The following is a 9,942-nucleotide window of genomic DNA, read 5'->3' as shown; positions in this document are numbered from 1 at the left end:
AGAGCAAGAGGTAGTGAGGGATTTCTTCTGACTAGTAATAATAATGCAATAGAAAAAATAGACATATACAAAAAGATAATGAATGACTATTTTAAGCCCTAGACATGGAATGAAGCAGCATATAAAGAAAAGGTAAGTATTTCTATCTGTGTTACTCTGTCAGAATCTGACCATAACTAACAGGCAGGGAATGTGTGCATGTTGGTACCTTTTATCATACTGCTCTGGCTGTTGCATTAGAACAATGAGTTTATGTTTAAAATTTTGTCCTGTAGTGAATATCAAATTTATCCTGCTTGTAAGTCTCAGTGAGATTATAATATACTTTATTAGTGCTAATACCTGAAGTTATGTTTTTATATATAAAAGTCAAACAAGTTAGAATTGCTCTTTAGCTGACAGTACATCTTGAAGATTACACCTCAGTCTTTTCTCTAATCAATCTCTCTCTCTCTCTCTAACATCTGGAGTCATCAGCAAAAAGCTCCCACTGCACTGCTGCAGCTGTTGTTGGAATGCCTAATTGTAAGTATGGGTAATAAAAATAATGTTTAGTTTGGAGTGGCATACCTGTTCAATCCAGCCTCTTGGTAGTGACCTTCACTTTACCATAATTTTCTTTATAACACAGAAGCAGTGAACCAGACTGGGGAAAGTGAAGACACTACACGTGTGCACGCATACACACTTCTCCAGATTCTTTGCAGAGAGATTTGTATCTCTTAATCTCTGGAAGCGTTAAACACTGCAAAGCTGGGGGAGAGCTTTAACACTAGAATGAGAGGTTCTGATACCAGTTCTGCCACACACAGGTGTGTGCCCTCAGGTAGTTACCCTGTCTTGTAAATCAGTAGTCTCCATTTGTAAAGTTGGGGAAATAATATTTAGCTCACAAAGCAGTGTCAGGGATAAACTGAAATGTATGTATTATTTAGCACATGGTATTAAGCACATTATTTAGTCCCTGGTATAAAATAAGTACTCAGAAAATGAGAGTTGTTATTGGACAGAGGTGCGAGGCATACTTTAACTTCTAAAAGATGAACCTTACAATTCAATAGAGCAACAAATTAACACTTACTTTAGGGTAGAATTACAATGTTACATCACTGTTTACTTGTTTAAAAAAACATTTCTTCATAAAGTTTGGAGACCAAGATATTTCAAAACACCTGTCTCACATTTTCAGTGAGAAAAATTCTTTAGCTCTCCTTAACTCCCCTCCTTAATTTTAGTGAGAATAAGTTTTTCAGTGAGCCACCTTCCTATTTTACAGAACACGGGGGTGTTGCCAACACAGGCATCAAAATATTAGCTTCAGCAGCTGTGGTATATATTTTTATCCCCTCCACTGGGTGACAAGCTGCTTAGATGCATATACGGCAGAAGCCATAGAGTGAAAGTCTATTAGGGAAATGGAAGCTGGACAAGATGTGGGCATTCTTTTTGTAGCCAGCACACCAGGTCAAGGAGGGAGAAAAATGGGTAAATGTCTTTTGAATTAGGCCATTGAGTTGCATTTGGAATTTCTCTAGCAGCCATAGTTAGAAAACAGGCAGAGATGGTAAAGAATGAGAGGGAGTCCAGACAAGTGCAGTCAGGAGTCTTTGGTAGCTGGTAATTTATTTGGCAGCTAGGAGCTTGGAGTCTGGGGATCATCCTTACTTTATCATTTATGAACATCCCCAGCTGCTGTATTGAAAGAGGAAAGCTTTGCTATCAAATGCTTAGTAGAGAAAACCTTATATTCTTAAAACTGAAAAGGATTGTGGTTCTTGGGGAAAGTCCCCTTTCCGTGGTATTTTGATAAGTTCTTGGGCATTGGATCTGAGCACCCTTGTTCATGCTTATCAAGAACAAAGGAGCTCTGCAGCAGAGAGGGAAAAAGTCTGGAGCTCTTTTGGGCAATTAAAGTGGATGCAGACAGAGACTGGACACTTGCTTTCCCAGCCTCCCAGCTGCATTGTCCTTTGCCTGCATTTGGCCCACCTTCCCTAGAGCACTGTGGTTGCTGGGCAATCTATGCTTACTCTGCAGGCATTTTAACATGTAGATGGTCCAGAGGTAACCAAAGACTAATTTCCATGATGGAAGCATCAAGATTTTGTAGTATTTCATTCTGGAGTAATAAAGTATAAAGAGTATTTTTTCACAGTTCTAGCTGTGAAAGGGTATCTGGATGCAAAACGAGGAAGCCCACTTTCCTTTCTCATGAAGTGGAGAATCAGTTTGGGGTAAAAGAAAGTCATTTTGATGGAAAAACTTACGCATAATGTTTTTACCCATGGCTGCACAACATCAGGGGTTCACGGTTTTGCTTTTTTTCCTCATGGCTTGGAATTAGGCTACTTCTTCAACCGCAGGGGGGAGGGGAGAGGCTGTATGCTAGGGATTTCATTTGTGATGCTGGTTGAGCCTCTTTATCCAATTATTGAGCTTTACTTAGTTTTAAGAATAGTGGTAATGGTTTTAACCTGTTGGGATTTATTGCCTATAGTAACATTGAAAATATTTGGGATTATTAGTAATATAATTTTCAAGAGTATGTAATTTAATATCAATTCATACAAAAAATTTTTCAAAAATTGAATACCCAAAGGGTAAGTATATTTTTACCCTCTTTCTTATCATATTCCTTCCATCTCCAGTAGTGATTATAACCATATCTGAAAAAAGGGAATTAAAATTGCTCAAAGGGAAATGTATATCACATTACCCAGGAATTTATGGCTAGAAATGTATCCAAAGGAAATAATGGTAATGGAAATAAGTACTCACGATATTGCAGTTTTACAGCAGTGAAAAATTGAATTGAAAATAGGAGGCACGGACATCATTAATTTTTACAAAAACAATGAAGATAATTTTAGGTGGGGTGAAACAGGGAGTATGGGTTAGAAAAATCATACTTGGATTGTTTTCCTAGACTATACTCCAGGTCTAAATTTATTGGGATAAGTCAAATTTTATTTGAAGTACTTTAGACATCAACAGATTCTCTATGAGTGGCTACTTAAGGGGGAGGGAGAGCTCCACTCACAGTGAGCACACATGCAGAACATGGACCCTCCACCAAGCCCTGCAGAAGGGTGTTGTATTGTCCCATTTTATAGAATGAACACTGAGCGTGAAGATGTCCAGTGCCAGTAGATCACACAGGAGTGGAACTGACAGAGCCCATCTGTTTAAGTACTACATATTGTGACCAGAAGTATACGAAGAATAAACAATGACAACTACAAAAATTTTACTGAGAGATATAAGTGAAATTGAGATAAAAGAAAAGCCCTTACTGGTGCGGCTCAGTTGGTTGGACATTGTCCCACAAAGGAGAAGTTCACCAGTTTGATTCCTGGTCAGAGCACATGCTTGGCTGGGTTGTGGGTTTGGTCCCCAGTCGGGTGGGGAGTGTACGGGAGGCAACTGATCAATGGATGTTTCTCTCCCTCTTTCTTCCTCCCTTCCCCTCTCTCTAAAAATAAATAAATAAAAACCTTTAAAACAAAGATAAAATAAAAGAAATGCTGTGCTCTTGAATGAAATGACAATATTTCAAAGATGTGCATTCACTCCAAATTCACTTATAGGTTTATCACAATTTGAAATCAAAGTTTAAATAATATTTTCAATTTAACAAAAATGGTTCCAGAGTTTATACAGAAAAATAAATAAGTGAAAATACCTATGATATTTATAAAAAATAACTGATAAATGGGGACAGCCCAATGTACTGCTCATGATTCTTAGAATAAGACTAGTTTAAGAGATTGAGGATTACACTGACACACATTTAACCTGGGCCAGGTGGTCTTAAGCTCATGTTACCTTCCAAGAGCCCCAGAATAGATGTTGTTATTGTTCCCATTTTGAATTTCAGGAAACTGAAGCACTTGCCCCAAATCATACATCTGATAAGTAGTAGGAAGAGGATTTGTGCCTAGGCTGCTGGTTCCACCTCAAACACTTGCAAATATAGTCTGAGAAACTAAGCAGCACCACAAAACAGTATGACGGCAGAGCATTCTATAGCTGACAATGTGGAAAGCACCATATTTTTTTCCTTTACAATGTTTAAGATTCCTTCTTTTAACATGTCCTTCTGTTGAGAGAACTTCCTTTTGCCATTCTTTTAGGGGAGCTCTGCTGGCCAACAAATTCTTAGTTTCCCTATGTTTCAGAATGTCTTTATTTCCCCTTTATTTTTAGAGGATATATTGCTGGGTATAGGAGTCTGGGTTGACAATTTTTCTTTCAGCATTCGAAAAATATTGTGTCACTTTCTTATGGCCTTCATGGTCTCTGATGAGAAATCTGCTATTATTCAGATTGTTTTTCCCTTACAGGAAAGATGTCATTTTTTTTCTGGCTGCTTTCAAGATTTTTTCCTATAGGTCTTTAGTTTTTAGAAGTTTAATTATAATATGTCTTTGTGTAGACGTCTTTGGGTTTATCCTGTTTGGTTTTGTTCATCTCCTTGAATCTTTAAGTTTATGTCACATTAAGTTCAGTTTGGAAAATGTTCAGCCTTCATTTCTTCTGTAACAGTGATCAAACTAAAAATAATATACTACTAAGGTGGTAATTATAGAATAGGCTATACTAACTCATAGGAGATTCATGTATTAAAGTTTCCTACCCTGGCTGGTGTAGCTTAGTGGATTGAGCACTGACCTACCAAGCAAAGGGTCACCTGTTCAATTCCCAGTCAGGGCACATGTCTGGGTTGCAGGTCAGGTCCCCAGTAGGGGGCACGTAAGAGGTAACCACACATTGTTGTTCCTCTCTCTCTCTCTTTCTCCCTCCCTTCACCTCTCTAAAAAATAAATAAATAAATAAATTAAATAAACCTTTTCTTATAGCTATTTTGTAGACATCAGCAGTGGCAGCTCCTGCTTAACCAAAGAATGGCCCTGACCACAAGAAATTGGGCAAATGCCAGTGACTCATATCAGAACCAGCAGAAACCCTGCCTGCACATCCTGTTCCCAGATATTAGCAGCAAAGCTGCAGATGGAGTGATGAAACTACGTGAGGACTCACACAGGAGAAAGCAGTGAAACCACTCCAAAGCAGAGCTGAGAAACTGCTCATCACCAGAAATTCCTTTGTTCCCCTCTTTCCATGGTTTCCCTAAGTAAACTAGCCAGGATGCCTGAGATGCTGAAATGGGTTTGAAGGTATGAACCTGCCATCTCCTCAGATCTGTTGACTCCTAAATAAACCTCTTTCCTTTTTTTAAATAAGCACTTGTCTCATGAATTTGGCTTTTTTAAGGCAGGCAGCCAAACCTTGGTTTCAGCTACACTTCCAGCACTTTATAAACTCTGCTGTCATCTCTTCCAGATTCCAGGGAATGCATGTTAGATCTTTTAAAAATAGTCTTAAAGTTTTCTGATGCTCTGTTTACTATTTTCAGTCTATTTTCTGTTGTTCAGATTGGGTAATATCTATTGCTCTGTATTCTACTGATTCTTTCCTTTGTCCCCTCCATTATTTTGTTGAACCTATCCACTGAACTTTTTATTTTGGTTATTGCAGCTTTCAGTTCTAAAATTTCCATTTAGTTTATTTTATATTTTCCATTTTTTTGTTGAATTCATATTTTATATTAGATCTGGTTTCAAGAGCGTTTATTAATATTCATCAAAGCATTTTATTGTGGCTGCTTTAAAATTTTTCTCAGATAATTCTAACTTCTCTGTGTTGACAACAATTGATTGTCTTTATTTTCATTCAGTTTTAGATCTTTCTGCTTTAATGCGTGAAGAATAACTTATTAAAATACAGACATTTTCATATTATATTATCAGACTTGAGATCTTATTTAACTTCCTGTGTTAGCAGGCTTTTTCTGACACTAATCTGAAAGAGGAGGCGGGTACACTGTCTCATCACTGCCAGGTGGTTCCCCATTCAACCTCTGTTGATTCCAGCAAGGGCCAGGCTCCTTGTTACTGCTAGGTGTGGCTGGGAGTTCTGGCTCCCCACATGATTTCCACTGACACCACAGGTGAGGGGAGCTGAATGAAGGACCTGGCTTCCTACCTGGCCTTCTCTGACACCACCAGGTGACAGTGTTGTTTGGGTTCCTTTCTTACAGCCCTGTAAAAAATAGAAATCTAGGTTCCCCATTCAGCCTTTATTGACCTGGGTGTGTACTGGACCAGTTTTGTTGTTGTTGTTGTTGTTAATTTCTGTGGTGTTTGGCTAGCATAGAATAGTTGTTGTCTAAAAGTTCTCTATCTTGCAAGGTTGCCCCTTTCCTGGTCCTTTGGCTAGGGAAAATAGTTTTTTGTTAAGCCATATTTTTTAATCTGTACACATAGGCATTTCTGGTACCATCATATTGAGTTCTAATCTAGGATATATACAAACAAAAACAAATAAACAAACAAACAGGGAACTCACCACTCTGGTTCCTAGCATCCTGCGATTCCTAGCTGGTTTGCTTTCCTTTCTTCATCCCTCAGAATCTTCTTATGTTTATTTTAAATATGTGTTCTGGGTTCTCAACTGTACTTAGCTAAGCCTTAAATTTTGAAATAGACTTCAGTTGTACTATACATACATATGCATTTACTGTAATTGAACAATAATCTCTGTGGTTGGAAAGGGAGAGAAAAAAGAGTGTAGATGGTGGGGGCTCTTCTGCCTGCTCTTGTATTCAATGGGTCTATTTCCTGGAAGTGGGTGTAATTATGTCTGAAACAGGCAGCACATGTCATATGTCCATTTATGAAGGACATTTTAAGTTTTTTCAGCTACTAAAGTAGAAAGCAAACATGGTGCACATGAGTATTTAAGGACATCTTCAGTGCTTTTGTGTGCGTCTTTGATGAGAAAATTAAAAGACTAATTGGAAGCCACAAAGAATTAGAAGAACCAATAAAATTATCTATGGAATTTTTATAAACAAAGCTAGGAATATATAGCATGTTCATGTAGCATATAGGAAATTGTATGTGAATAAATAATACATGATTATATATAATGTGTATATACATGTATGAGATATACTCATACATTTATGAGGGGTATTCTTTCCATGTAAATTTGCCAGATGTAGATTCACGAGATAGTAAATAAAGCAAAACTCGTATGTGATAAGAGCAATAAATTTCTCTGCATAAAATGCAAGGTCTTTGCATGTTATACAGCTGTTATGAGTGGTGGAGGTAAGCGACCTGTTTTACAAAAATATTAGGTCAATTTTTTTGTCACTAATTAAAACTTACTATCAGTATGATAGCTGGGTGAAGGGTATACAGAAATTCTCAGGACTATACTTATAATTTATCTGTAAATCTAAAATTATTGCAAAGTTTAGTTTATTAAAATTATTATTAAGCTCAATTATTATACTATTAAGCTCAATTATTATACTATTAAACATAGTATAATTTTTTAAAACCTTCTTACTAATAATAAAGTAGAAAACAATAACCAGTATACAAAATTATAAATATGCTATAAGAATGGCCATAAGAAAAAAGATATCACCATCACTACCAACAAAAAATATTTTAAAACTGTGCATAGAAAACAAACTAAACAAAATATACCATTGTAAAAGACATATTCAGGTTAGCCTTCGATATATTTTTTTCTTGAAACTTTTATATAAAGTGTTGGAAAAACCTCCAAACACAATAATTGGATGTAACTCTATTTCTGCTGAGGGAGGGAGGGTGGAGTGCCTGGGCTGGTTCAGGTGATGAGTTATTACTTTAGAGCTCTGTTTCATCTTCAGAAAGTGGAAGTCTCTAGTGAGTGCAACTGTTTGAACAGGAAGCATATTAAGGGGCATACTTCTAAGTTACCAGACCTTTCTGAATCTGCTTATTTATCTGTAATAGGTCATTTCAGCTCCAGTTTGGATGCCTTCCCAGTGAAAATGACCCTTTTAGATTTTAAGTTGCCATCATGGTCTGAATATTTGTGTCCCCCTCCTCCTAAAAATTCATATGTTGAAACCCTCAACCCACAGTGTACCTCTGTGAAGATGGACTTCTAAGAAGTAATTAAGGTTAAATGAGGTCATAAGGGTGGGGCCCTGATCTGATAAGATTAGTGCCCTTATAAGAAGAGACACCGGGGTTCTGGCCAAGATGGAGGCATAGATAAAGATGTTTTGCTTCCTCGTACAACCAAAAAGAGGATAACAACCAATTTAAGTAAATAATAAATTAAAAACAACCTGAAGTGCCAGAAAATCGAACTGCACAGAAGTCTGACAACCAAGAAATTGAAGAAAAAATATTCATCCAGGCTAGTAGGAGGGGTGGAAACAGTAAGTTGGGGTAGAGAGGATGTGTCACAAAGCGGTTGACCAGATGGGTGAGGTGGTGACTGGCAGACAGGATTTCCCACATTCCTGTGCAGATAAGCCAGGAGGAATACTGAGGAGTGTGACAGACTACACAGGGTTTCAGCACAGAAAACTAAAACCTCAAAACTTCTGACTGTAAAAACCTGTGGGGGTTGAAGCAGTGGCAAAAACTCCCAGTCTCACAGGGAGGTCCATTAGAGAAGCCCACAGCATCCTAGAATATACAAAAGCCCACCCACCTGGGAATCAGCACCTAAAAGGGCACAATACATTTGTGAGACATGAGGGAAGTGATGGAAAGTGGGTGAGAAGCAAGTAAGCAAGCAAGCAAGCGGCATTGTTCCTCTGACCCCTTCTCCACATACAGCACCAGGGCACAGCAAAAAGTGTTGCCCTGCCCTGGTGAATACCTAAGGCTCTGCTCCTTATAACATAACAGGTGCACCAAGACAAAGAAATATGGCCCAAATGAAAGAACAGATCAAAACTCTAAAAATAGAACAAAGCGATGAGAAGATAGACAACCTATCATCAGATGCAGAGTTCAAAACACTAGTTATCATGATGCTCAAAGAAATGACTGAGTTTGGTTGTAAAATGAAGGAAGAAATGAAAACTATAGGAAATGAAATAAAGAAAAATACACAGGGAAGCAACAGTAAAGGGAAGGAAACCGGGACTCCAATCCACAATTTAGGAGACTCCTGGCTAAGATTGAGGTGTAGGTAGACACACCGTGCCTCCTCGCACAACCAAAAGAACAACAACAAATTTAAAAACAAAAAAATGACCAGAACTGACAGGAAATTGAACTGTATGTAAGTCCAACAACCAAGAAGTTAAGAAAACATTCACCCACACTGGTGGAGGGGCAGAGATGGGCAGCTGAGAGGAGAGGACTTGCGGCAAGGCAGTGGCTAAAGGACGAGGGGAGGCCGAGTGGCAGCTGGTGAACTCAGTGAGGTGGTGGCTTGTGGACTGGGTGGTTCCACATTTGAGTGCAGATAAACCAGAAGGAACAACTGGGGAACAAGATCGACCACACAATACAGGGTTTCATTTGGAGAAACAGAGCTTCAGGGTTTTGGACTGAAAACACTTGTAGGGTTTTAGGCAGCAATGGGAGAAACAGCCAGCCTCACAGGAGAGTTGGTTGGTGAGACCTGCAGGGTCCCAGAGCATACACAGACTCACCCACCGGGAAATCAGCAACAGAAGGGCCCAATTTGATTGTGGGTAGTGGGGTAAGTGACTGAAAACCAGCAGAGAGCAGAGAAAGTGGCATTGTTTCCTCTTGGACCCCTGCCCCATATACAGTGCCAAACTGCAGTGACATGGGTTGCCCAGCCCTGGTGAACATTTAAGGCTCTGCCCCTTACTACATAACTGGCACACTGAGACAAACAAAAATGGCCCAAATAAAAAAACATATCTAAGCTCTCAGATCTTAGTTGTAGAAAATATAACTAAGCAGAGAAGAGATAGCCAACCTATCAGATACATAGTTCAGAACACTGGTAAACAGGATGTGCATAGAACTGATTGAGCTTGGTCACAAAACGAAGGAAGAAATGAAGGCTATCCAAAGTGAAATAAAGCAAAATATACAGAAA

Source organism: Artibeus jamaicensis, unplaced genomic scaffold (genome assembly GCF_021234435.1).
Source record: "Artibeus jamaicensis isolate MK-2021 breed Jamaican fruit bat unplaced genomic scaffold, CSHL_Jam_final scaffold_1964, whole genome shotgun sequence".
Taxonomy (NCBI): domain Eukaryota; kingdom Metazoa; phylum Chordata; class Mammalia; order Chiroptera; family Phyllostomidae; genus Artibeus; species Artibeus jamaicensis.
This window is presented reverse-complemented; position numbering follows the sequence as displayed.